Consider the following 25,833-nt stretch of genomic DNA (forward strand, 5'->3'; position numbering starts at 1 on the left):
TAATGTCATAGTTAACTCACGATTAATCGTGCGATTAAAGAGGTTCACCCTTTAAAACATTTTTTTTTTTTGTTTTCTTATTTTTTTTTTTTTTTTATAATATTAAATTGTTTTTTAATTTTTTTTACATTTTGATCACTTTTATTGCTGTCACAAGGAATGTAAACATCCCTTGTGACAGCAATAGGTGGTGACAGGTACTCTTTATGGAGGGATCGGGGTCTAAAAGACCTCCGAGCCCTCCTTTGCACTTCAAAGTATTCAGATTGCCGAAAACGGCGATTCTGAATACTGTGTACTTTTTTAAATCCGGCGCCATTGGCAGCCGAGAAACCCGGAAGTGACGTCGTGACGCCGCTTCCGTGGTTTCAATGCGGAGACTGAATCAAAGCCGTTTACGGCTTAGTGTCAGTCTCCGCCTGAACACAGAACGCGGCGGATGGAGGATCGGGTCTCCCGGTGGGACGGGAGGCCCGGTCAGAGCGGCGAAAGACGGCGGGAGGGGGGGGATGTCCCCTCCCGCTCCTCCGGCATAACAACCGAGCGGCTTTTAGCCGCATCGGTTGTTATGTTTGGATAGCCGATCGCCCGCTCTAAACAACGGTACCGGGATGATGCCTGCGGCTGCAGGCATCATCCCGGTATAACCCCCGAACGCCGAGGACGCATATATGCGTCCCGTCGGCGTGAAAGGGTTAAGAGGTACGTGCTGACAAAAAAAAAAATGTTTTAAAGGGTGAACCTCGTTAATCGCGCGATAAAAAAATTTACGGCGTTAAAATGGGTTTGTGTTAACGCCGTTAACGCGTTTAACTGACAGCACTAGTGTGTATATATGTGTGTATATATAATGTGTTAAGTAAGTTGTGATCTATAGGTAAATGCCCTGCTGTAGGTGAATTTGCCAGTTACATGCTGCATAAATATTCTGCCGGTTTCATATAAGCAGAAGTAATTCTTCGCGCCAGGATGCCCAGTCACGTGTGTTTACTTAATGGGAGCACAAGCCGAGAGGCACATGGATGCCAAGCAAAAGGTGCAGTGGGATTGGCAGATTCCAGATGTACAGCTGAGACCCCACATGCCCTCACGTAATAATGAATCCTTCAGCTCAGTTGGAGGTATAGAAGGAGGAGGGGTATAATATTGCCTTACATAACCCATCCACAGCTGCTGCTTGAGAATACAATGGCTTGTATGAAGCAGGCCGCAGGGTCAAATTAGAAAGGCGAAGGCTCTGTCCTTTGCTTATTGCTTCTGCGGGCTTTCTTCAAAGTGGACCTTTCGTTGACCATTTGCCTGGTAAAGGCTGCAGATCTCTAGAAGTAAAAGGTATGTTACCCTCTGGGCATCCATTTATTTTTTATTATTTTTAATATTTTTATTATATTGTGCTTGTAGATCTCCGGGCACATTTATTAAAAATGTCAACAGTTAATAAAGCTTATTCTAGAAAATAAAAAAAACTTTTTTTTTGTTTTAACCCTATTATTTCTGAGTTGATCTGCCAGCAAACAAGGTCCTTTTTTAAGCCTGCCGTCAGTGAAGGAAACTCCATTAAGCAGAATCCATTGGTTTTTGCCTGTGAACTGGTATCACTGGGGATAACTGCAGCCGCCCATTAATGTCAGCAAAAGATATGGGTTAGTAGTATCCCTAGGCTGTAATTGGAGTACCTGTTCTAGGTCTACACAGTGGAAGATGACAGGTGGAATAAACACCTTTCTGTATTAATTACACTTGGCGATGAGCAGACAATATTGTCTTTTGTTGTGCGATTTTACAGTGACACATAAACACAACTGTTGATCCGATACAGTTACTGTACATATTGTTAAAGGAAGCAATGCGCGGGATGCTGACCCAGTTTAGATCACAGCGTTATCATCCAGGCTTGGATAATCTTCTCATAATTTCCACAGCATTTTCCCCTTTTTGTGTAAGTGACATCTGATGTGGAGGGTTGTATTACTCCATTTACATAGCCGTAAGATGATCGACTATAATGCAAGAAAATCTCATTGCTTGAGGCTTCTTTTCACATATATGCGAATTGGATGCGTTTCTCACCGCATCTGATTCGCATGACGTGTGAACCAAACTGTCTTTCTAAACCAGCGGCAGTGTGAATTCAGCGAATTTTGTGATTTTTGTTTTTTTTTGTGATTTCAGTGATCCCACTGTTCCCAGATGCATTAGGGGTAGGAGAAGCAACATCACACTGGGCTTTCCCAGTGAGAGGCTATGCAGAGGGGCGTGTCAGGACACATCTGATCATTGGAGGAGAGCAGGCTGAGTTCCCAGCATAGCTAGAGAACTGACCATGTTATGTTCTCCTGCTTAGTGTGGCTAGTTTTTAACACCAGGGATTTCATACAAAGATCAGAATACTTTCGCATTCAAGTACATGGTACATTTGGCAAATAGGAAAAGTGTTTGTTAACCCCAACAAAAATGATTCAGTATCTGGTCTCTTAAAGCAGATTACACAGCAGAGTGTGTTATCTGCCCCCCCTCTAAGCTGTATCCCCTCTAAGCTGTGTCCCCTCTCTGTGCTGACCATGAAAGTCAGGGCTGCATGGCCCTGACCACGGTGGTCAGAGTATGTCCCTGCATCGTATGCTGTTGTCCCCTCTGCTCTCCTCTCCCCTCACCCTCTTTCCTGCCTGTCATCTCCCTCTCTGTGCCTGTCTCCGGCCAACCCCGTCGCTAGTATTGTAAAATAAAAACCAAAAGTTGTCACTGCGAGCCCCTCTATTAGAGGCTGGCATAGCACACTAATGTAAGTAGTTTTCAAAAACTAGTGTTCTAAATACCAAATTTGAGCGGTCTTCTGGCCGGTCATGTAACTCGCAGGCCGCAATACATCGACGATACAGAGCGTCTGCGGAGGAGACGAGCAGCCACGCGATCTCCCCGGCTGACATCAGAGGGAGATCACGGCTCCTCCCGCGAAGACATCCACCATAGATGTAAAGCGGCCGCGAGTCATATGACCGGCCTGAAGATGGCTTAAATTTGGTATTTAGAACGCTCGTTTTTTAAAACTACTTGCATAGTGTCTAATAGAGGGATCTATCTATCTATCTATCTATCTATCTATCTATCTATCTATCTATCTCCTAAGTTTTAAATCTGATGATTCAAGATATACCACATCTTATGGAGGTGTTCTTTTAATTTTTATTCTTAAAGGATGGGTTTCTGTATAAAGGTTTGAAATTTAAATTGTATAATACATTTTATTACATTTGTAGGCTCTTGCTGCTTAGTAGTACAGTACTTGCTAACAGTAGCCTGTATGATCATGTCAGTGCCTTGTGTGTGTTTTTGTTTTTTTGTTTTGTGTTTTTGTGTTGGTTTTTTTTTTGTTTTTGTTTTTTAATATACATTGCTGGACATTGTTTACTTTTTTTTTTAATTGGTATTGAAATGTCAAAGTAACATTTACTGTATTGGCATATAACACTCACTTTTTCACCCTACAAATCTGTTGAAAATAGTGTGTGCATGTTATATGCCGATACAGCAATTTGGGCTACCTCGGAGAGAACAGGAAGGGGGGTGGCACAAGCGCCATCAGATCACATACAGCGAGAATCTCCTGTTTACTCAGCGGCCTCTGTAATAGCAAGTCCCGTCTCCTGGGCTGGCATTGGACCAGTGTTCTGTCTATCATAGAAGCCAGTTCCAGGAGGCGGGACTTTGTATTAAAGAGGCCACCGAGTAAACAGGAGATTCTCGCTGTATGTAATCCCGCCACCCTCCCTGAGATGGGCATTGATCAGGCTGCATTCATGGCAATGGGGAGATGGGCATTAATCAAGCTGCATTGATGGGCAATTGTGAGGCTACAGATGGGTGTTGCTCAAGCTGCACTGATGGGCAATTTTGAGGCTGTATTGATGGGCACTGACCCTTATTTTGCTTCAATGTTCTTTATTTAAAATGTATTTTTTTTTTCTTCTTCCCTGAAACTTCCCTCTTAAAAATGAAGGTGCCAATATTAAATGCGGTATTAATGTTCCTGCAGTGTTGTGCTGTGTTATATGCCGATATTAAATACGGTATTAATGTTCCTGCAGTGTTGTGCTGCGAAAACTGATGGCGACTTTACCTGCGCTCTGGTGTTGAGCACAGCATGTCTGCATTTTTTCAGAACCTACTGTAACCCCCTGATGGCAGCATTGCAGTGTGAACAGGGCACATAGAAAACAATTAGTGCCGTTGCAGTGATTGCCATTTAACAAGTGCAGAGAATCACAATTCGCTGTACATATGTAGTGTGAAAGGGCCCTACAAAAAAATAAACAATCTTGTGACCATTTTGTTTGTGTTTTGTGTGTGTTTTTTTTTTTTTTAAATACAGTAAGGGGGTAGGCCACGTTAAGACATTTTGTTTTGGGAAGGAGCGTTCTTGCTTGCTGATTTTCACAGCGCAATTTTTACGTGTTTACATGTGCCATGCATAGGGTAGCCCATTCACATAAAGACTGCCCTATGCAAGTTTTTACCCAAAAAAAGACCTCTGCTGCTTTTTGGACAAGAAGCTTGGTGCGGTTTTTCTTTTTTTTTGGACACATTTTGTAGTGATTCTCTCGTGATTCTGTCACGTGAAAATGATGGCAGAATCGCACTGCGTTTTGGGTTGCCATTAAGATTGATGGCATCTAAACGTGCATCAGGCGTTTTGACGCAATTTGGAATCGCCTAATGTAGTCTTCAAATTTTAATGATCCAGATTTTAAAATCCATTTTTATGTTGGGGTAAGTATTCTACTGGTGAAGATCTGGATGAAGTATTGAGAGAATATGGTAGGGATACATAAGGCCTGACCTTGACCAATAAAAACAACCTCTTGGTAATATGTCTAGCTAACCCCTCTCTCTTTGTTGTGTGCCAGAAGGGAAGGCACTTCCTATATGAGGCTAGGAGAAGGTTTCACCCTCGGGGCGAGTGTAGGCTGCCGTTCATATATATGTGTGTGTGTGTGTAATATGACGTGGGGCTCTCTTTACATCATACAAGAAGAGAGGGGGAGACAGGCACTACAGGCTGGGATGAGCATACTCTGATCCTGGCAGGGATTCAGCCTTGGCAACCCCCCCCCTTTCGTCACCACATCCCTCAGCCCCCTCCCTTCTTCCCCGCTGCGCCTGTGCTAGCTAACAATGCAGCACAATAACCAAGGCAGCCAGCTCTCAAAGAGCTTCTATGAAGTGAGAGCAAAGACGGCAGCAGGCGAGAGGTGAGCTGGTAATGGTAGTTAATCTTGTTTGCTTTGTTTGGGTGCCTTACCATGATTGCCGGTTTTGAAGATTTTTTTTCCAGATCTACAAAATGATACATCATTAGCTCCCATTATCAGGGCAAGACTGTGTCTGCTGTAAAGTCCCAGCTATCCGCAGATGTTGCTCTACCAACTTGATGTATGTTGTGTTGGCAATGGTTCTAGAGACGCCTTGTAACCCAGGCATCTGGTCTATGCATATTTCTGCCATGAGATGAAACCGGACCGATAAATTCTTGCATGGCATTGTTCTTTTATCACTGGTGTATGTTACAGTTTCTAAACACCACTCTGTGTCTTGTGATAACAGAGAATGATGGCTTACCAGTGACTTCCAAGTTGATATCTGATCATCTGCTAATCAGGCCACAAGGCGTTCTTCATCTCTGAAAGCACTAGGTTTCTGCTTCTACCCAACTATCTGCAATGCTGGCTACTTTCTCAAGTTAAATAATTGGCTAATCAGTGCCTGGGTTCCAGTGCTTTTATACTGCTTGTACTATTTGATGGGCATGTACATGTCAGGATGTCAACGTGATGCTGATCTAGAGTCGGACTGATGAAGCTAGACCGGGAGTGCGTCTGTGTACCTGCAGGAGATACCCCAGAATCTTTCTTTGATTTCGCCAGGTCTGGTGTCCATCTAACCTTGTATTACTTTTCTTGGTCTGTATTATGAAGCTGTAACCCATGGTATCTGCAAGGAACCCTAGTTTTCTAGTGGAGGGTTGATTTGCCAAATCTGGCGTAGTTCTGCAGAGAAACCAATCGGCTTCCAGGTTTTATTGTCAATGCTTAATTGAACAAGCTGAAGTTAGAAGCTGATTGGTTAATGTGAACAGCTGCACCAGATTCTGCACTCTAGTTTTAGTAAATCAACCCCATGGTGTCTGAGGGACTTGTCTGATATAGAGGTGCAGGATGGCAGAGTCTAGCCGTGCCTGGTAACAATGATCTCTTACTTTCCGATTTGCCGTACAAGGTCAACCACCATTTACCTTGCATGTTTCAAAGTGTTTTGTTACCTGATAGCGGCATTATCCCAGAGAGACGGAGGACATTACAATTTATGCTAAAAAACAAACAAAAAAAACAAACTTTTTCACGTTCCGACAGTGGACTTTTTCGAGACGAGACATGTGTTTTTGTTGATCACCAGTCTGCCGTGACTGACAGATTAAATAGGTTTAGTGGTATTATGATCATAGCTGTTGGGGTTATCCAAGGGCAGCCATTCTCAACCAGAGCTCCTCAAGAGGTGCTAGGGGTTCCTTGAGCTTTGGCCGATGGACCTACCTTCTGATGATGCCTGCACCTACCTTCTGATGATGCCTGCAGAATTCCAGAATCAACACCACTTGGCAAAGCAAGCAATGCCACTAATCTTTTTATGCTGTTTGCAAAGGTGGCATTCTGAGCACCACTCTGAGGGTTGCATTTTTCCTATTGACCTCCAGTGTAAGAGGCATTTTACTAATGACCCTCGATGAACTGGTTTTAGTAACTGTTCCCAGAGACCTGTCAAATCAAGAAGGTTGAGAAAGGCTGACCTAGGAAGTTACTACAGATTGACTGATCAGGCTGTGCGCCCCCCCAGTAAAGGACTGTGGTAATATTGAGCTGCACATCTGTTGCAATGCGCTGCGAATCTGTGCCAGTGATTTAATGTTTAAGCAATACAGTGATTATGATTATGCCAGCAGTAATGGTGACAATGTAATGGTGTGCACTTTTTTTATTTTTTTGCCTTGCTGTACATTTGTTCAATGCTTAAAATGCTTTAACCAATAAGAGAACTTGTGCTGCTGAGATGCTGCGGTTTTTATGGAATGGAAGTGCATGTTGCAGTATCTAGAAACTGTTTGTGCCATAGTTGATGAATACTGAAAATGATACTTTATAACTAGTTTCAGTGACAGTGCCAGTGTGTATGGAGGCCGCAACCTTCACTAGTTCAGTGTCAGTTTTGAAAGGACACTGCAGTAAGTTTAGCCTTCATCTACATACCGTCCTTGACTTCCACTGTGCTTTTTGTGCGTTTTCTAGCTGCAGATTTTGTCACTGCAGAATGTTGGTGTTGGGTTTTTTTTTTTTTTTTTTTTTTTTTTTTATTATTTATATTGATCAGCTAAATGGTAGCTGTTTAGGCACCCAATTCTTGGCAAAAATATATCCGGTTTAATATGTCTGAAATACATTCAAACTACGATCAGTTGAGATAGCACTGGTAAAGCTGAACTCTAGACCAGTATAAAAGAAACAAAGGCAGCTCTCTAATGTTTTTTGTTTTTTTTTTAATTTTTTTTATTTTCTAATGCAAGCAGCTTACGTACCTGAATTTGACCTGGTATCAGCCCTTTTGCAGTTGACTGTACAGCAGAGCTCAGAGAGGGAGGGAAGCAGCACACTGACTGAGCAAATTAGGTGAGATGCAGTGCAATGGATATGCCGACAATAGGAGAGAGCAGAGTGACAGAGGTTAGCTCATAAGTGTTTTGCGGACGACACGCTAGGCATTTTTTCTAAACCCTGTATGGCCCCTGACGGTCCGACTTGCAGTGGAAACGCTCACCTGAAATTAGGCCGGACCATTGTAACCCTTCCAAACTGTATGGACCCGAACCGTTCCACTCAGTGGAAACGAGGCATAAGTGAAAGAGAAATTGCAGTAGAGAATAGAGATCACTTCAATGCAGAGCTGGGTTGTGTTAGGCCTCGTTCACACCATGTGCAGAGATGTCCGTTTTTCTGCACGCGTTCTGCAAGGGCACAGAAAAAACAAACAAACAATAGTTCTCTCTGTCCTGTTCACACCACAACGTGCAGATTTTATTTCTGCTCAGGAATCTGCAATGTGTATGCAGTTTTCTGTACAGGGAAAAAAACCTGGTGTGACATCACGTCACGAGAGTCACAGAGTTTCCCAAACTGCGAGTCAGCTCTACGCGGCGCCTGCGCATCCGACTGGGAGCCGTGTAGAGCTGACTGCGCAGGTGCCGTATAGAGCTGACTCAGTTCGGCTACTTTCGGAAACTCTGACTCTCGTGACCCGCCTACGCAATAGGGGGGCGCGGGGAGGGAACTTTTTCTCAAGGACGTCAATCATCTGGGCGAAGTCCCAGGTGACATTGCGTCTCTGAATAGAAACGCCTACTCCCGCGGGTGTGATTACGCGGAAGACGGAAAATGGCCATAATAAGGTATGTAGAGCCCAAAAAAAAGGGCATACTGTACATGTTGGAAGTATAAAGAATATGATCTTATACATGTTGTTTGGGTGAACCTCTGCTTTATGCAGGAAGTAAACCCTGATGCATTTTACTTCCTCCCTATTCCCTTGCAAAGTAAAAGCATAATGGGCTAGTATCTGATTTGGACTTCTTTTTAAATGTACTTCTCTGTTACCTTTTTTGAGGGACTCCTCCTCCTTGAGTTCTCACCTAGGTGAGCATGATGTATGCAGTAGTCTGCAGTCTCCTGGGATGTCCAAGTGACACATCTTAGGAGACCTCGGGGTACTGTCATCAGGGAGTCCTCTGCAATATCCCAGAAGATACAGCGGAATCCTGATTACGTCAGAGAAAAAGATGGTGGCATGGGACCAGGTGTAAAGCAGTGCTACATTACACCTTTGCATTACTGGGCATGTGTGTTTTTTGTTTTTTTATGCAAAAAAGAGAGGGGTATGGCCTGTAACCATTTTCCCAGAGTGAATGAGAAAATTACACTTCTAAACTGACTTTTAATTTTATATGCAACCTTTTGCCTTTTTGATCTGGTCTTCATAAATGATCCTACAGTGCGGGAAAAAAGTATTTGATCCCCTGCTGATTGCCCACTGACAAATGATGAGTCTATAATTTTAATGGTAGGTTTATTTTAACAGGAAGAGACAGAATAACAAAAATATCCCAAAAAATGCATTTTAAAAAAGTTATAAAGCTATAAGTTTGCATTTTAACGAGTGAAATAAGTCTTTGATCCCCTATCAATCAGCAAGATTTCTGACTCCCGGATGTCTTCTATACAGGTAACAAGCTGAGCTTTAGGAGCACTCCCTTAAAGTGTTCCTTATCTCAGCTTGTAATCTGTATAAAAGACCCCTGTCCACAGAAGCAATCAATCGGATTCCAATCTCTCCACCATGCCCAAGAGCTGTCCAACAATGTCAAGGACAAGATTGCTGACCTACACAAGGCTGGAATGAGCTACAAGACCATCACCAAGCAGCTTGGTGAGAGGGTGACAACAGTTGGTGCGATTGTTCGCAAATGGAAGGAACACAAAATAACTGCCAATCTCCCTCGGTCTGGGGATCGATGCAAGATCTCACCTTGTGTAGTTTCAGTGATCATGTGAAAACGGTGAGGAATCGGCCCAGAACTACACGGGAGAATCTTGTCAATGATCTCAAGGCAGCTGGGACCATAGTCACCAAGAAAACAATTGCTTTACACGCTATGCCGTAAAGGACTGAAATCCTGCAGCGTCTGCAAGGTCCCCCTTCTCAAAAAAGCACATGTACAGGCCCGCTCGAAGCTTGCTAATGAACATCTGAATGATTCAGAGGAGAACTGGGTGAAAGTTGTGGTCAAACAAGTCTCTTTGAATCGAGCTCTTTGGCATCAGCTCAACTCACTGTGGAGGAGGAATGCTGTCTATGACCCCAAGAACACCATCCCCCACCATCAAAAATTGAGGTTGAAACAATATGCTTTGGGGGTGTTTTTCTGAAAAGGGGATAGGACAACTTCACCGCATTAAAGGGGCGATGGACGGGGCCATGTACCGTCAAATCTTGAGTGGGAACCTGAAATTTTAGTGGATGGGTGTTTCGGTATGACAATGACCCAAAACACAAGGTCAAGGCAACACATGAGTGGCTCAAGAAGAAGCACATTAAGGTCCTGGAGTGGCCTAACCAGTCTCGAAACCTTAATTACATAGAAAATATGTGGCGGGAGCTGAAGGGTCGAGTTACCAAACATCTAACTTTAAAGCCTTAAAGTGGAGGTTCACCCGAAAAGTTAATTTTTAACATTAGATTGATGCTCATTTTGTGAAGGGGAATCGGGTAGTTTTTTTAAAATCGAAGCAGTACTTACCGTTTTAGAGAGCGATCTTCTCCGCCGCTTCCGGGTATGGACTGGGCATTCCTATTTGATTGACAGGCTTACGACAGGCACCGACAGTCGCATACATCGCGTCACGATTTTCCGAAAGTAGCCGAACGTCGGTGCGCAGGCGCCGTATAGAGCCGCACCGACGTTCGGCTACTCGTGACGCGATGTATGCGACCGTCAGAAGCCTGTCAATCAAATAGGAATGCCCAGTCCCGCAGCCCATACCCGGAAGCGGCGGAGAAGATCGCTCTCTAAAACGGTAAGTACTGCTTCGTTTTTAAAAAAAACTACCAGATTCCCCTTTACAAAATGAGCATCAATCTAAAGTTAAAAAATATTTTTCGGGTGAACTCCCGCTTTAATGACTTGCAAAGGCTCTGCAAAGAAGATCCCTCCTGAGATGTGTTCAAACCTTGTGGCCAACCACAACCAATGGCTGACCTCTGTGATTGCCAACAAGGGTTTTGCAAATCCATTTACCTTTTTTGAAATGTGTTTTTCAGGATATTTTTCTTACTATTATAAAATAAATATTTTAAAACTACCATTTAAAATTAGACTGATCATTTTATTTGTCAGTGGCCAAACGTACTAAATCAGCAGGGGATCAAATACTTTTTTTTCCCTGACTGTAATTTAGGTATAGTTCATACATGTCCTGTCGGCTATTCTAGAAAATTTCCAGTACCGCAATAAACAATTTTCTAGTCAGAACAAGTGTACCTGTATGGAAGTATTGTGTCGGGTTTTATTTTGGCACTATTGTGCTTGGATTGTAAATTTTTTTTTATATTTTTTATTTTTTTTTTTGTATCTAACTTGCTATATTTACAAAAGACCTACTCCTCATAGTGTGTGTGTGTGTGTGTGTGTGTGTGTGTGTGTGTGTGTGTGTGTGTGTGTGTGTGTGTGTGTGTGTGTGTTTTTTTTTTGTTTTTTTTTGCATGTCCCTCTAAAGATAAATAATTCAGAGGACCACCCATGAAGTAATTTGTTTCCGGACAAACAGTCTGGCTGTCAAATCACTGTCAATGTTTAGGGAATCGGTTTGATCAGTAGTCATCGTTTTCCCAGATTCAGGGGAATCTACATATGTTTATTTGCATCTGAGATATGGATGGAATTGCTGTGTGATGATTATTCCATATCGGACTTGGTTTGCTATTGATGGCTTCCTGAACCTGTGTGACAGCAGCTCCTCTTTCCCATTATTATTTTACAATCTTTTTCCACATCCTCTTGTATGCAGCATAGTCCTGTTCTGCCATGAGACAGGAGTTTACTGTCTCTCTCTCAAGCTCTGCTCTTGCCACTGGTTACATTTCTTACCCCAGCAGTTTACAACTTTCCGTGCTGCTGGCTCCTGCTCTGTTTATTGCAGCTTATTTGGGCTCTGGGGCTGTGTGTTTCTGTTGATGTACACAGTGTACAGAGACACGGCTTTAATCCCTGTGTGCAATGGTGTACTCATAGGGCACTGCAAGAGAAAGGAGCCACCTTTGAAACCTGGGGCAGTGGTCATGGCACCAGCTTAAAGAGGAAGTAAACCCTGATGGGGTTTACTTCCTCTGTCTCCCTGCAAAGGTAAAGCATAATGGGCTACTATGCATTGCATAGTAGCTCATTATGTGACACTTGCCTTCAGGAGAGGCCCACAATGTCACAGTCTTCCTCCATGGCAGCGAGCATCCATTCTTTACTTCTCTTCTTCAGGGGGGCGCGAACTCTGGCTCCGTGACTGTCCGGAGTCACGTGACGTCACTCTCGTGCATGGGGGTGGGAGCTGCCTTTAACGGCATGCCCCCCCGGCTTGAAACGGCACAGCGTGCCCTTTCAAGACGGCGCATGCGCCGTTAAAGGCGTCACATTGAGAAATTGCAGATATATCCGAAACCGTTCAGGTCTCGGAGATATTGCAAGCACCTACAGGTAAGCCTTAATCTAGGCTTACCTGTAGGTCTAAGTTCTCCCTGAGGGTTTACAACCACTTTAAACGAATATAGGCAGGATATACAAGCTGCATACTCGGTAAGTGGTTAAATCTGCTGCTGAATATGCTTAAGAATTTTAGGGTTTTAGGGCTAATAAAAATAATGCACATTATTTTGCAGGTGAAAAATATGCATTTATTTTTTATTTTTACAGGAGCCTGAAAGGTCTTCCTTTTTGGTTTTATGCCTGTATCCCCATTTGGACATTTTTGTTGCAAAGCTAGAGGAAGAGTGAATGAACTATGAGCTTGCTTGTAACCCATTCAAACTACAAGTACATCTGCTGTGGTGGCAGATGGGACTTATAGTTTGTTCATTCATTTTACAGAACTCTGTGAATGAATGACGCAGCTGTGTGGGCAGAGCTCCGCACAGCCACGCTTATTTCAAAATGTGACAGTGGGTGTGGGGGAGAGGATCCCCCTGCCAGCTGTCACGAGAGTAAAGGTGAACTTATTCTTAATATCGCTTTTTTTAAATATGATTTTTTTTATTTTATTACTTGTATAGCACCATCAATTTACGCAGCACTTTACATATATATTGTACATTCACATCAGTCCCTGCCCTCAAGAAGCTTACAATCTATAAACTCGCATTTATACATACTAGGGCCAGCTTAGACGGGAGCCAATTAAACCCACAACAGTAAAATCAGTCTGTATATGCAGTAAATGATGCTGGTTATACTAGCTGTGGAAGGGGTTAATCCGCTGCATTGTGTCAAAAGGCTGTTTGGAAGAAGGGGCGCATCAGAAGTCAGGATCAGTGTCCCCAATACATCTCCTGATGGTACAGAAGCTAGGGGACAAGCTGCACATGCTCAGTTTGGTGTGCATTGCTAGAAAGTTGTTTGTTTTTTTGGAGGGTGCAGGTGATCATCACAGGGCCAGAGGGTCAGGAGCCCTGCATCCTCATGGGCAATCATGGGAGAATAAAAACTCCTCCTACAAGCTCTAACCAGACACTTATAGAAGTCACAAGACTGCTCTAACTGCTGATGAGAAAGCGTATTTAACAGTTTGTATTTACTAAAGCGATTGCATTTCCATGTTCTGTGGGAGACCAGATCAAGTGAATGCAGGGTCCTGGGTTTAGTAACCCTTTTAGGTTACCAGCATGTCTTTGGAGTGTCGGAGGAAACCCCTACAGGGAGAACAGGCAAATTCCAGGCCGGTAGTGCCGTGGTTGGGATTCGGACCGACAGCCTTAGTGCTGCTAGGCGGAAATGCTAACCACGTAGCCACTGAATGCTCCATCCATACCTGCTTGAAAACTTTGTTTACCTGACCTGAATGACTAAATCCCACAAAGTGCTTCCTCTGTATGAATTACAAACCACTCCTGCAATGGCTTGTCTGCACCAACCTTGCTTTAATATTAGTGCATGCAAATGCAGTGTTTAAGGGCTGGGGCACTCTCTAAATTGTTTCAGGTTAGATGATGCGTTTTTTTTTTCCTCTCCTCATTACTACAGGTTTCCATGCTGTACATGCGTTTAGACTGGATGGCCAGTTGCGCTGTCCCTTGTTGCGTGCAGTTTTCAGGTCAGAGAAGCAGGCTCTCTCATTCCTTTTTGAATGTCCTCATGTCACCGGCACGCTGCATTACTCTGATATACAGAGCAACAATTCCCCCGGAGCTGGCCTCTGATGTGTAGTGTGGCGTGGACGAGTAGCGCTGTATGTGCTGGGGTGTCTGCAATGCAGTGTTCTGAGATCTATCACCAGGGTTGTGAACAGCACCAGTTTGATGGAAGGGCAGAGGCTGCCTACGTGATCCTGGTCAGCAAGTGAGAGCTCTGGTTCTCTTTAACTCCCTAGCCGCTATAGAATGCAGCATTTTCTCCTGACTCACCAGTTACTCAGCAGACTCTAGTGATTAATACGACTCTACAGTGATCTATGCATTTTTTGTACAGCCTCAATATTATGGAAGGGCTAATCTGATTCCGTCCTGTGAACTTCAAAGGCTTTTTTGGCCTTTGTGTGTTTTTACAAGTCGAATGGGCCTGATTTACAAAAACGCCATGACAGGATGTTGGTGCTGCTGGTCTTCTTTTTTTTTTCCTAAGATCATTTTTTTTTTCTAGAACATAGAAAGGTAAAACAAACCTGGAGTCCCTAGGGAAATGTGTTCACTTTCCTCTCATTCAATTTTTATACATCTCCTGTCACCTCAGTACATATTATGGAGACATCAGATATACCACTGATGGCTTCCGGAATGAAATGAATGACACAATCGTTATATCTTTATGTCAGAACATGCCGATTGAACCGAGTAGCGCTCTATCATAAATAGGTACGCACCAAAAATCTATTAGAGTTCACTGACTCGTTTTGGGCAGAGTAAGTCTTTGCAATATCTGAAAAAGTGTGATGTATGTAGCCTGCCATTGGCATAGCAACTCCTTTTTTTTTTTTTTGTGTATTCCTTTTATCTAAAGGCAAAACTTGCCATTATAAGTAAAAGATAATCCCACATTTTTAAGTTGTTCCCAGTAAAGTAATGTTCTGGTGAACTGGGGGTCCCTAAGGAATTCTCTTTGCAGGGATCTCCTCTCACTTCCTGTTTAGCTATGGGTAGGGTTGCCACCTGTCTGGGCCTTGAATCATGTGTTCGGATTTCAGACGGACTGAAACCTGGACAACGTTATTCAGACCGGGCTGTGGCTCCCCAAGTAACCCACACACATCTGTTGCAGGCTAGGAGCTGTGGGTGGCTGTCTGGGGGTAGGTATCACTGGGGGGGGGGGGGGCAGGGCGATGATGTCAGCAAGAGCAATGTGGCCAGGCCCACTGTTCACTGCGGCATGCTATATGCACTGTATTGCTACTCTCCTTGGGGCACCCAAAGGTGTCCCAGGCAGCTGTTTGTTTGGCTTGAAAAAAAGGTGGCAACCCTAGCTATGGGACAAGAAGTGAGGGGAAATCTCCCCAATGGGACACAGATGGTGAAGAAAAATCGGAGCCTGAAAAGTTTTTTGCCTATAGTTTTTACTTTTAAGGCCGGGTTCACACATATCCGAATTGAATGCACATTTTCCCGTATTCAGTTTGCATAGCAGGAGAATGTGACTGGCTCCCTATAGAGCCGGTTCACCTATCTCCGCAGCTGGTCGATGCAGTGTGCCGGAAAAACGTGTGGCTTTTTTGGTGTGTTTTAGGTTCGATTTCAGCCCAAAATTCGAGCTGAAATCGGACCTGAACCTCAACGTTTTATAAGCTCTGTACAGCTTCAGTGACGAATGCCATTAATTTACTACTGGTCATGTTTTATTGTTTGGCAGTGCAACAATGCTCAATGCCATCTCAGTGATCAGTAATGCATGGTGTTTTGTAGTAATGCAAACTTAGGTTGCATTAAGCTGGCGATAGCATGTATGGGGAAGGCTCAATGTACCCAAGTTGATCAATCAACTTGGGTACAACCAGCCTGCTGGATTTTATATGTGATTATTGCTAGCGACTGTTATACCCCCTTAGCAATAACATTGTGTTCTCCTGGCAGGGACAGCTCCCCCACCCCCTCCGGGAGAACACCACGGCTCTGTGGGAGGAATTCCCTTACCAACACAGGTAGTGTTTATGGGAGAATTGTACGATTTTCTTTCCTGCAACCCATGGATACTGGAATGAAATTTGCTCCGTCAATGGCTGGCTTTAGTTATTCTAAATGGTACCTTTTTATAAAGGCTTATTTCACTATTGATGTAGCACAAGTTGATCAGTTTAGATCAGCCAGCGTTCCTCCAGTGTTTTCAAAGGGTTTCATGAGCAGAGGTTGATTGACCTCCCATTTGATGGTGCCTGCGTATTTCTGGGTCCAGTGCCACTTGGCAGAACCAGCAGCATGACAATAATTATATATTTAGCTGTCTGCAAGGGTGGCATGCTGACCACTAATATAAGGTGGGGCATTCTTCTCACTGACTCCTAATAAACTTATATTGGCAGGGGTTCCCTTAGGCCTAAAACTGATTTGAGGGTTCCTTTTGGAGTAAAATGTTAAAGGCTGGTCTTGATTATGGATAAATCTAATAAAGTGAATGGAATTTCCTTTGTTTTGAATTTCCTTGTTTTTTTTTTTTATTGGTGCTTGTGTTCCCACTGGGAAGACTCGCTAATTTTTTGTCCTTGTGACTGTTAGAACCAAGATAAAAATAGAGGGCAAGTCCAAAAGGTTTTATTTGTTATATATCCTATAATAACGCAAACTGTTGGCGCTATATAAATCCTGTATAATAATAATAGGGGACCTGTTCCTTTTGACAGTTCTCGATAATGAGAATTCTGTACACAAATTTCCTCCTGGTTTTGGGCAGCATTTACAGGACTTTTCAGTAGGACATGGACGGCTTTGTGAAATCTTTTTGATCAAAATAGTTGAGATTTGGTATTTGATGTGTGCCTTCCTGATTTTAGGTCACACGTTAATGATCAATCTTAGTTTAAAAAATGTGTGCGTTTGCTTCAAAGCTAGTCCAGTTAAAGTGATTGTAAAATCTTATTTTTAGAGTAAAACAAAAAAACGGCCATTATATACTTGTCTGCTCTGTGTAATGGTTTTGCACAGGGCAGCCCAGATCCTCATGTTCTTGGGTCCCTCTTAACTTCCCCTGGCCCCTCCCTCCTGGTGAGTGCCCCCACAGTAAGCTGCTGGCTATGGGGGCACCAGAGCCTAGTCACAGCTCCCTGTGTCCATTTAGACACCGAGCCCCGTTCGGCCCCGGCCCCGTCCCCTCTCTATTCTGATTGGCTTCCGCTGCTTTCAAAGTCAGTTAGCTAATGGCACTGCTGCTGTGTTTCAGCCAATCAGATGCTTCCCGGATGGCTCAGGCCGCGTACACACGGTCAGTCCAAACCGATGAAAGCGGCCTGAAGTCCAGTTTCATCGGTCCAAACCGACCGTGTGTACGCGTACGGCCCATCGGTCTGTTGTACTTCGGACAAAAATTGGAGAACTTGCTTTAAAATCGAACCGATGGACGGCTGACCATCGGTCAAAACCGATGGTTAGTACACAAAAGCATCCGTTCAAAACCCGCGCATCCTCAGAATCAAGTCGACGCATGCTTGGAAGCATTGAACTTCGTTTTTTTCAGCGCGTTGTGTGTTTTACGTCACCGCGTTCTGACCCGATCGTTTTTTGAACTGATGGTGTGTACGCACATCAGACCATCGGTCTGCTTCAGCGGTGAACCGATGAAAACGGTCCGTCGGACCATTCTCATCGGATGGATCGACCGTGTGTGTACGCGGCCTAAGGCACTCATGGACATCGCTGGAGAGATGGGGCTTGGGTAAGTATGAGGGGGGCCGCCATTACTAGTACAAAAAAAAAATGCAATAAATCCCCTATTTGTAGACGCTATAACTTTTGCGCAAACCAATCGATATACGCTTATTGCTTTTTTTTTTTTTTTTTTTTTTTTTTTTTTAACAAAAACATGTAGAAGAATACATATCGGCCTAAATTAAGGGGGAAAAAAGAAATTGCGATATTTATTAAATCAACCTGTGGTTGCAGAAAGGAGATTTGCTGTGTACGGATGGCCTAATATTGGATACACATTGTTTCTTCCATGCTTGCATGCTTAAAGAAAGAAGGTATTTCACTTGCATTGGGATTTAGTGATAAAGGTTTAAGGCGAGGAAGTGCAAGCCAAGGGTCTTTAGGAAAAAAAGGCAGTTGAATAGGGTGTGTGAACGATCATCATCTTTTTATTTGTCATAGCTATGCACTGAGATGGAGATCTGCTTAATGTGCTAAACCTGGTTCTTAGGGAGTCGCCATACTTGCATATTGCTTATACAGACTCTGCATCATTTAAGGGTTTTTATCTGAAGAAATAGCAGATGACAGAGGAAATCTGTCATAGGGTCATGCAAAAAAAAAAAATGAACACAATGTTCTGCCAGTTTAGCGATCGGTTGCCGTGAAAAGCAGTTAATAAGTGGATTTAAGCATGCCATCGCTTTGTGCCGGGGCCAGCCTGTGTCTGCAGTGTCCTCTCTGAACACAAGGGTAATACGAGGTAGGCAGCAGTGCTGTGCTGATCAGGTTATTATACATTATACAGAGTCAAACACTTAATTACTGAATGGCCTAGAAGCACAGATCTCTAATGCAGTGTGCATTGTGCTGTGCACAGAGCTTAAAAACACACATCATTAAAGAGGTCAGAAACAACTGCCTAACAGATGTGATTATGGTCTCTAGGGAGTAATTGCCCAGGGTTAGACCTCTGGCTTCTGGCTTAATGGTATGGTAGCAACACCGCATGTGTGCTCTCCCTGAAGATCAGAGGAAAGGAGCTTGCAATCTAATTGAAGATGAGCTATAAGGTTAGGCAGCACGTAATATTATTATATCATTTGCTGGTACCATAACAGTTTGATCTTTTTGTCGTAGGTGGGGTGACATGCTGTGGACCCTGTGCTCGCCAAGCTCCCGGGTATGAGATCACAAATGAGGTGAGATCAATAGAAAGGTTTATTCCTCTGTCCCCAGATGTTTTGTGTTTGAGAATATACGGGTGACCTGTTTCTCGCTGTGTCTTTCTCTCTCATATAGGCCCCTCCCACCCAGATGTACATTCCATACAAAACACTGCATTCTGGGAATTGCCTAATCTCCATAATCCTTAAAAACCAGATGGGGGAAGTCTAGTCACCTATTTGTCACTAAAGTGATGATATCGATTGCATGTCAGATCCATGTTTTTTTTTTTTTTTTTTATAGCTAAATGTATGTATATGTCTATTTGCAAGAAAAAACTTGCTTTTGTGGTTGTAATATCAAAAACCTATTGGTGTGAATAAATCTGACAATGCAAACAAAATCATTTCTCAGTGTCCCACATCTTGTAACCAGGAAAGTGAACTGATTAAGGCAGGGTTTGACAAATTTGCTTGGAATCTAGGAGCCAGCTAAAAAAGTTAGGAGCCATAAAAAAGGAACCCCGTCCCGACGAGCTTGCGCGCAGAAGCGAACACATACGTGAGCAGCGCCCGCATGTGTAAACGGTGTTCAAACCACACATGTGAGGTATCACCGCGATTGGTAGAGCGAGAGCAATAATTCTAGCCCTAGTCCTCCTCTGTAACTCAAAACATGCAACCTGTAGATTTTTTTAAACATTGCCTATGAAGATTTTAAAGGGTAAAAGTTTGTCGGCATTCCACGAGCGGACGCAATTTTGAAGCGTGACATGTTGGGTATGAATTTACTCGGCGTAACATTATCTTTCATAATATTAAAAAAAATGGGGATAACTTTACCGTTGTCTTATTTTTTAATTAAAAAAAGTGTAATTTTTTTCCCAAAAAAGTGCGCTTGTAAGACCGCTGCGCAAATACGGCATGACAGAAAGTATTGCAACGATCACCATTTTATTCTCTAGGGTGTTAGGATAACAAATATATGTAATGTTTGGGGGTTCTAATTAGAGGGAAGAAGATGGCAGTGAAAATAGTGAAAAATTACATTAGAATTGCTGTTTAACTTGTAATGCTTAACTTGTAATACCAACGGCCACCACCAGATGGCGACAGCTTACACATCTGGTAGTAATAACATGTAATACCAACGGCTCACCACCAGATGGCGCCAGCTCACAAAAAAGTCGCCAGGACCCTATTTCTAGTCGCCATGGCGACCTGGCGCCCGGGATTTGTCGAGCCCTGGATTAAGGTTCCTTGTACATGGGGCATTCCAGCTGCAGTGCATCCATCCCGGCACTTTAGTGCTCCTTGGAGGGACAGGTTGTGTCCAGCCCTGCTGCAGGCAGCCTGATGAAGAGTATAGCAAGCTGTGGCTGGATAGGGCTGAACACTATACTGAGTGGTACCAGGGTTTAGGCCCCTGTCCATTCAGAAATTAGGGTCCGGGACCCAGTTATTCAGCATCTTGGAACCTAATCCCTGAATGGTCTTTTGTGTTTCAAAACCTCTGAACAGAATCCATGTGAAGGATCAGAGTGGACCTCAAAGCCTGATGAAGGGTCAATGTGTGGCCTTTTTTATCATATGTAAAATTGCAGCCTAAGTGGCATTAAGTTCCACTGACGGGCAAAGGTGTTGACAGGTTTGGACTAAAGGCTAGTAATTTGGACTTTGAAGGCACACGATCAGTATGATAAACTAGATATTTTTATTTTCTAGAGAGGTCATATAAAACAGTTACAAATATAAAATTAAATCAATAACTGGTCCATGCATGTTATCACAATCATAATACAATTCTATCATAAAAGACTCAAAAGAGAGTATGATCAAAGGTTAACTGTGCGATGTGTAACCAGGTAATGGTTCCAGAGGAAAGGGGGGGCTTGCTCTACATGTTACACGTTAAAAACAACGCTTCCTCAGGAGCATAGACATGTCGATCATATAAACAAAATTATAATGGCAATTGACAAGGGCGATCATATGCTGATAAGCAAAAAATCGATCAACAGGGGGCGCAAAGCTGGTCAGGAGCAGTGACTATAGTGTTGAGCCAGAAAGCAATAATCAAGGGGATATCCCTGAATAGCAAGGACTGACTTCAGACTTCCAATCCACTTAAAAGTGGATTCAAAAATAAAAGCCCTTCAAAGCCTGCTACAAGTGTACAGCCAAAAGGTATCCCCAGATCGTAGCCTTTAGTCCAAATCTATACATTATCGGGACGGTGGCACACTAATACCAGTATATCCACAGCATCATCCTGTAGGGATATACGTTAAAAATTAGTTTTCATTCACAAAGGTGTTGACAGAACTGTCCTCAGCGGTGCTAAACCTGCATTGTTGGGCCCATTGCACATGGACCCGCCCAGCCGTACGTTTTGTCCCTGAATTCACCAGGCCCTAAACACCGGTGCCACTCGATGCAGCATTCAGTGTCAGCTGGACTCTACACGTTTCCCTCCTGGGTGCACTGCAGCTAGATGGCACATGTGCAAGGGGCCTTTAGCAGGCTCTGTGTCATTGAAGAGGCTTTGCCACTGTGCACTCAGTAACACGGAGTCTGATCTTTACAAGGCTCGATATCCATTGAGCTGCACTGAGTCTTGTATCGATTATCCGGCCTCATTACTGCCCCCACCATGCCTCCATGAATGCTGCTTCAATTGGCCTCATGAGCAGCACAGCCATGCATAGCACTCTAGCACTCTTTTAGAGCAGAAAGAATGATTTGCATGGCTCCACCCACTGTCCTAAAATGAGGAATAATCCTCTTAATTTTTGGATATCTGATGGAATGAGATCTGTAAAAATCTTTGTGACGGATCCTATCCCACACTCCGCTGAGTGCTTCCGTCAGTAATATCGCTTCCTCCAGTATGACCATCAGAGAGATGTATTAAATTCAGCTATAATAATATAAGTCTAGCCGGAAATGGCTTGTAGCACCTTGAATCGTTTATTGGACAGAATACAGACTTTTTATACCCTTAAAACAATGGGTTAGATAACGAGGTAGGGCTGACTCATGGATACTCCCCCCTCCCCTCTAGCAACACCTTAGCAGACAACTATATAATTAACATGTTAATAAACACAGCACTTGGGGCAGCAGCCCAGGTGACCAGACAGCCTGTCTCCGGAGGTCAATATGATCAGCTCTTTCAATGTTAATGTATTGTTCAGAATTAACAACTAAGAATCGTCTTTGGGCAAATCCAAGAAAACAGTCTCAAAAATTTAACAAAAGGAGGAATATAGCAGTAACAAAAAAACAGGGTGAATGTGGCCGCGACAATCTTCAATAAAGCTTGCAAAGGGTAGCAAACCTTTGCAACCTAGTACATTTTAGTTTTACAGTAGTGAGATCAGGTAATCCCTTCAAATTGTCAAAATAAATCGGAAAATTACTAATTAAGCCCATTAAAATCCTGTGAATACACTTGTCAAGCTGGACAACAAATGCCATATTTGCTAAAAAAAATAAACTTTCCAAAATGAGCTTGACCTTTGCAAAGATTATTGGCGTGCTTTATATCATACGAGGAGAAACAACGGTTCTCCGCGGAAGTCCGAAGCTTGTCTGTATCGGTCAATTGAGTTCCTTGCTTGATTTCCAAAGAAACAAAAGATGAAACCTAATTGGTTTCTGTCCTCCTTTTGTGGAGGACTTTCCTTTCTCCAATTTTTATATCCTCCATCTTCACTACCAAATTTGTGGATGCCACTTCATGGCTCGTAAACCAATGGAGTACAAGATAATATTTTACTTCATTGTTTTCCTCACCGCCACTAAAATCTACTGAGACTTCAGAGACATGGAGTTCAATCTTCAACATTTTGTTGGATGGGATATTGCCAACACTGTGCATCCTATGACCAGCATGGCAATCTGTTAGCACTGGCCTGTATTGTCCGTTCAGCATTGGTTTTACTGCAGAGGCATGTAGTGTTAGTAGCTAGGTACCATAGTACAGAACGTAATACACATATTAAAGAGCTTTTTTGTTAAAATGCCCTTTTTCATACAAGGTCTGCTTTAGGTGAAAGAATAGCCTTTTGGAAAGTAAATAGATGATGTTAAATAAAATTGGTCGTACCATCATCCAGAAAATTTAGTATATAGAGAGATCGGAGGATTGATCCCCAAATCGAAGCTCCGAAAAACAAGGAGGTTACGGGCAATTGGACTATCACGGTACAGATAAGAAAGTAAAATACGATTATAATTGCACATGTAAAGAAAAATAGCTTGATTTTATTAATAACAAAATTATAAAAGACCAGTAACGTTCATATACAGTTAAAAACATTTAGTGGCAGACTACACAAATCACCAATAGGAGAATCCCCAGATGGGGGGAAAAAAACTGGTGGGACATGGGTCGCAAGGGGGAACTCTACTAGTTTTGCGGTGTGTGTGTGAACCGCTTCATCAGGAGAATATCTGCAAACAATTAATAATTTAATCAGAACTTTACAATGAAGAATTCAAAAATACAGTCTCGTACATAAAAACGGAAACCAATGTATGTAGTCCAATTGCCCGTAACCTCCTTGTTTTTCGGAGCTTTGATTTGGGGATCAATCCTCCGATCTCTCTAAGGTCTGCTTTAAGCTGAAAACTAAGTTGGGGGGGAAAAATGATTAATTGGCATTTATATAGCGCCAACAGTTTGTGCAGCACTTTACAATATAAAGGGGGACAGTATACAAATGCAGCACAGTTTAATACAGAAGGAAAAGGAGGGCCTTGGTCGAGTTGCTTACAATCTAAAGGGCACTAGTTTTTGCATGTGTCATTAATTAAACCTAGCTTCTTTTAAATATACACCTAAATATTTTATGTAAAGTACCTGCAGTTCCGTTTGGGAGAGGGAAGGCAGGACTAGCAGCCATAATAGGTACTCTGCTCAAATACCTTCATAAATGAAGGCAGGAGGAATAAAGCTGGACATACATGGGTCAGTTTTTTTTCTTTTGTTTTGATCAACCAGTTTAAAAAAAAAAAAAAATGGATTCCTCCATCTACACAAGCAAGACAAAGGAATCCTCCCTGCGGTGTTGGCTGCAGCATTGAGCAAGCAAAACGTTTCCAGCATGGCCGTTGAGGTAAAAGTTGATCATTAGATCAACTTCTCACAAACCCAAACTGCCATAGATGGATGGATGGAAATTCAGCTGGTGCCTGCTGAACCAGCTGAATTTCCATCCATCTATTGCCAGCTGAAGAAGTGACCGAGAGGCGAGATTGCAGCCGTCTCATTTTCGTTCACTAGTCATTCAAGACCTAGCTCTATTACCTTCAGTACAGGAAAGTCAGAACTGCGCAAATCCCTGAACTGGATGGTTTTAAATATAAATCATTTGGCAGATAAAGTTCTCATATATTTATTTAATCTGTGTATTAGCTGTCGGACTCAAGTTCGGCCTTAATACAAAGCAGCATAGACTATAAATGACGGAACAGCAAATATTTCTACCAGGCGTACACTGAACTGTCTGATGCAATTTTAAATGTATGTAATCCTTAAATGTGCACACCATAGTGAACTGCTGATCCACAAATCTAACTTAACCAAATTCACATGGTTTTCTAAGTACTGTAGATAACAGAAGATCCCCACAGCACTGACTGAGGTCATATGACTTAATGCTAGAAATGTGTTACTCAAGTATAGTTGGCACGCAACTATATATTAATTTTTTTTGCCAATCATGAGGCAAATGCAATAAAGCATTTAGGAAATTTTTCTGGCATTTCCTTGCAAATTCATGAAAGCCTTGCAACCGTTTTGGGAACTGTTCTGGAACGTACAACAGCTTCTTTCAGTTATTTTGTGTTCATTTTAACGTTTTTAATGTTTCGTTATGCTGCTGCAGATAGGGTTGCCACCTCATCCCTTTAAATCCAAAGACATATGAATTACACAGGTTCTGAGGCTAATTTAATGCAGATAAGGCACCAAGTGAGTTTAACTACCAATTTAATCAGCCACAGAACATGTGTAATGTTTAGATTTAAAGGGGTGAGGCGGCTGCAGATCCACAAAGAACTACCTCCAGTTTGTATATAACGAAACTGGAGGTAGTTGGGACCAACACACAATTGGCATAGAGACAGAAATACAAGTTATTGGTGAGGGGGGGGGGTACATTTTATTGGTTGCTAGAATGCATGCTGCCAGCATCCTATCAACCAATAATGCAGGGCTGAACTTAGTGGGTGAACCCTGATAATGGTGTTGAGATTAGTCCTCATCAGGTCTATCTGACTTGTGATTGACCGCACATGGCAACAGACAGATTCCAGAGCCGATTTTGGACTGAATAATGGTTTCTCCATCTGCCCATCCCACAACTCAACCCCATGGCTGCTATGTATGATGGGGAACTCGGATGGACAAGGTGGAGATTGTGATGTTGAGAACACTTTTGCATGCATTGAGAAAATGCAAGCGTTCTATGAATGGTGGTCCTACTGAGCAAGCAAACACTTGTGTTCATGAAGCATCAGGGCAGCTGCTTGACACGGGACCTGGAGGCTAGCAGCAATCACTGTAGTAGCAGTGCCTGCTACAGAGATTTCCAACTTCTACAAGGATCTTCCAGGTATGGTACGTATGTGCATGCATGCATACATACGTACTCTGGGCCAAGCTCGACCAATCTGACTTCAGCTTTGAAGAATTTTTCTATTTTGTGAGGTTTTTTTTTTGTCTTTCCTTTTATAAGACCTATATTCCCTCTTACTGTGATAACAGCGGGTGAGGTTTTGCAAGGGTAAAGTTAAATGATCTAGTATTCTTAGAAGTAATTGGTAGGAAAGAGGGGCCTACAGGCAGAAATTTAGGGAGAACCGGAGTTGATATTCGTCAACTGATAGTGCACCACCTTTAACATCTTCACTACTTTCTTTAACCACTTGACAACCGGGTTTATTTTGGCACTTCTCTCCTTCATGTAAAAATCAA

At 42.9% G+C, this 25,833-nt stretch overlaps 1 protein-coding gene across 3 annotated transcripts in view; it reads left to right on the top strand.

Annotated features, from left to right (window-relative positions):
- Positions 1 to 25,833, top strand: part of NCKAP5L (NCK associated protein 5 like) — a 137,963-nt gene that overhangs the window by 66,129 nt on the left and 46,001 nt on the right. For 2 of the 3 annotated variants that reach the window (XM_040341206.1, XM_040341208.1), the window contains exon 2: positions 18,823 to 18,884. The gene's annotated coding sequence lies outside the window, so the exon portion shown is untranslated. Of the gene's footprint in view, positions 1 to 5,151; positions 5,250 to 18,822; positions 18,885 to 25,833 lie in introns of those variants that run through there. The other variant, XM_040341207.1, reaches the window with a different exon arrangement.

The sequence above is a fragment of the Rana temporaria genome, chromosome 2, assembly GCF_905171775.1.
Source record: "Rana temporaria chromosome 2, aRanTem1.1, whole genome shotgun sequence".
NCBI classification, from domain to species: Eukaryota; Metazoa; Chordata; class Amphibia; order Anura; family Ranidae; genus Rana; species Rana temporaria.